Source organism: Acyrthosiphon pisum, chromosome A1, assembly GCF_005508785.2.
Source record: "Acyrthosiphon pisum isolate AL4f chromosome A1, pea_aphid_22Mar2018_4r6ur, whole genome shotgun sequence".
NCBI lineage: Eukaryota > Metazoa > Arthropoda > Insecta > Hemiptera > Aphididae > Acyrthosiphon > Acyrthosiphon pisum.
Genome location: NC_042494.1, coordinates 117652670 through 117656753, shown reverse-complemented (window position 1 = coordinate 117656753; position 4084 = coordinate 117652670).

Here is a 4084-nt window from a genome sequence, read left to right as displayed (position 1 = left end):
TATTATTATAAAATTATAGTTTGCAAAATGTTATATCGTTATTTGTATATAAATCTATAGCCTAAATTTTGTATTTTCGACTTTCGGTAGATAAGTGTTTTGACATAGGAATGTACCTATTCGGCTATACCTAATAAAAACATCGTTTCTAAATTACATTCAGCAAATTTCTTGTATTGAATACTAAACATTTTTTTGTTTCCTACTATGTTTTCCTTTTGTAACCTACTCTTCGTTTTTATTTCGAGTACCTATCTAAACAATAAACAGCGGACTCACATATGCGTCTATTTTTTTACTCTTATGACGTAAGTATAGATATAACTTTAAACGCAATTCAGGAATGAAAATATGGTATATGACAATATACCAATAACCCAAATTGAGATGTATCTAGTATTATAATTATAACTGAATAATCTTATAATAATAGTTATGAATCTATGATAAATGATAATGGTAAATGTATATTTAATAATAATTTTTATCCCCAACTTTTTTACCGTTTACCCCAATGTACAACGGGTTATAGAGTATTATTGAGAATGGAAGTAAAGCCGTAAAAGTATTGTCTATTTGTCTTTTGTTGAATAGGAAATAGGAATGCTTTAGACTAACAAAACCTCATGAAACACCAACATTAGGTAAGTAGGTACCTATATCCAGTCCTGTAAAGTATTTAAGTAAAAGTATTCAAATACTTTTTTAAGTATTGAATAACTTTTTAAATACTTTCAGCATGAGTATTCTGAATGGTATTTTAAATACTTTTTTTTGTATTAAATACTTTTTGGTATTGAATACTTTGGCTTTTTATTTCGAACATTTAATTTTCATTCCAAATAATTGGTTGGAAAACTATTATTGTCAACTACAATAATATAATAATAGTTTTATTTAATATTCTGTGTGAAAACCAGATTTCTAAAAAAAGTTATTGAATATTGAATAACAATATTCCCTTTAAAACTATTAGATTACCTACTTCCTATGTGTTTATATTACGATAATTGGAAACCCACTTTAAAACCAAAAGTATTTGAAAAGTATTCCAAATACATTTTCAAAGTATTTGAGTAGTATTTGAAATACTTTACAATTAAAGTATTTGAGTAGTATCTTAAATACTTAAAAAAAATGTGTTTGAGTATTTACTCAAGTACTTTTTAAAAGTATTCTTTACAGGACTGCCTATATCATTTATTATGATGTACCACTATAAGGCGCTATATATTATAGGTAGGTACACTACCTATTCTCTATTCACTACCGTCTACCAATTACCGTGATTTTTTTATTCTATATTCATATAAAGTATTATTTTATGTCCAACCACTCCCGTAGTCCCGTATCATAAATACCTAATATATATGCATTTAATGTATATTGCAGCGTCAGCTTATGTAATGATCTCTGGCAGCCCTACCTAGAAATTTGTTCGGACATCACTGTCCTAAACTAACATGACCCATAACATTGGCATGATCTTTTTTAAATTTTATAACAAACAATCCCTGGAAAAATGCGAGAGTATTACTGGTAGGTTGCAGTCCACTTATTTTAATAATTATGTAGGTACCCTTAAACCCGCCACTGAAGAGGCCTCCCAGCGGAGATACTTCATTTGAGCTAAAGGTTAATAATATGAAGAAAACTATTATTACTAATATCATAATTATTTTAGTTTTGTTACCTATAGGCTTTAAGGTACGGTACCTATTATATTTGTATAATTTATATATATATATTATATATGTACTTAATATTCGTTTATGAGTTTATTACTGCATTTATTGTGATAAGTTATTCTGTTATTCACTATAGTTCGTGCTGAACTTATTAGGTAGTTATCTAAGGTAGGTCGTATAATCCGTATAGGTCATAGGTACCTACTTCATATTTTTATTTTAATGAAAAAATTTTATCCATACATTTTTTTTTTGTGTTATCACCTATTATACGGCTATACCACGGACTAAGATATATAATATGTAGAATCTATCTTAGTCCGTGGGCTATACCTACGTGGCTTTGTAGTTAGATATGTACCTGTATTAGATACTGAGATAGCTATTGTGATTTGTGAACCATATAGGTAAGCATGGGTATATAAAATAAGTATAGATATCTACACGGCTACGTGTAAAACGTTACGTTACAAAAAAACGTTACCTTACATATTACCATGGCAACCAATTATATTTTATTTTGAGATTTCCGTCCGTGTGTGTCTCCATATTGCTATGGAAACCAATTATATAATATTATTTTGAGATTTTCGTCAGTTTATGAACGGGATCAGATATTTTTATATACATAGATAGATTATACCTCTGAGCAGAAGATAGGCTAATTTAAAAAGGGAGAGGATCAAAGACCAACCAAATCGTAAATTACCATGGTGATATGTAAAACATATTTTTTTTTGATTTTTTAATAAAATAAAAAAAATTGTATATCAATAGCAGTCGTGTCTATATTTTTTATCAATTACTCTATAAATATTACCTAGGTGTGTGCTAAATACAAGCCTGGGCATAAACGCGTTAAATAGGTAGTTAAAAGTTAAGTTAAAAGTTAAGTTAATTTTAACTTTTAACTTAACTTTTTTAAATTTAATTTTCATTAACTTAACTTATTTTAATTGATATTAACTTAATAAATAACAAGTTACTTTAAATCAAATTCAAGTTAAGTTAATTTATAAATAATTAAATAATAAAAATAAAAATTACTATTGATATTACATAACCATTTACTAGAATAGGGAATTACAAATATAGTTAAAATCAATTTCTTAAATAAATATTTTACTGAAGTATAAAGTTAGCTATATTCTCAAACAGTTTTAGACTTTTAGTTCCCTGAAAAAGTATTCAGAGTTTAAAATTAAGTACATTCTTAAATACCATGTTATTTTTATTTAATAATTTTAAAAAAATGTATAGTACTTTAATATTAATACTTTAGTGTATTAATAAATCAAAAGGTTGTATTTGTTTTGGCATTTTCAATTTTGTATTTTTTTCGTACCTACTTCATAATTCTATTAATTCAGTACCCGTGTATAGAAAAGCTATTGGCTGTTTCCTGTGTTCAATAATATTTATGATTTTTATTATTTAAACAATATTACTGAGTATTTATTAAGATATTGTAAAAAAAAAAAAATAACTTAAGTTAATAAGTTAATTGAAAATGTTCATATAACTTTTAACTTAACTGAGTTAAAAAAAAAAGTAGGTTAACTTTTAACTATTACCTAACTGAGTTAAAATGTTTTACATTAACTTAACTTAACTCAGTTAAAAATTATCATTAACTTGCCCAGGCTTAGCTAAATATGATAGCAAGGACAGCAAAGACATAAAATGTGGTACTTCATTGCAGACTCGTATGCAATATGTTTTCACGGGAACAGTGAAATTAGTTTAAACTTTAAACAGTCTTGATTCTTTATGTTATAACTTATAGATTTCAGGTTTTCGTTTTCTCATCAGACTTGACCTCTTTCTCATCAGAGTTCACCTTTTTTGTTTATTTTCGTTTAAAGTTTAGGCAAGTAGAATTTATAGATGCTTATAGGTATAGACGTATAGTGGTAATGTGGTAAACCTATGGGTCCCATCGTATATTAATTAGGTATGTATTATATATTTATACCTATTAATAAGTATAAACTATTAACATAATATAGCCAATATAGGTAGTTGCAATCTGTAAACATAGGCTAAAAAACTAATAAGAGCTAAACGAATAAAATTTTATCTAAAAAAAATAATAACAATAGAATACAGTCTATTATTAATTAGAATATATATTAATATGAGTTTAGTGGAGTTGTTGATATTTTATTGAGTGCACGCAATGATGGGTACCTACCTAGATATACAAAATGTAATATTGTTCAATAGTACTATTATAATATCACACGCGTGCGATATATAATATAATATTATGTAGATTAGTGTCGTATATTATTGACTGTTGTGTATTCAGTGTTGGTTTTATTCTTTTTTTTATGATGGGCGTGTGAACACACATCAGTAGGTATGAAAACATTAATATACCTAGCTTTATGTTT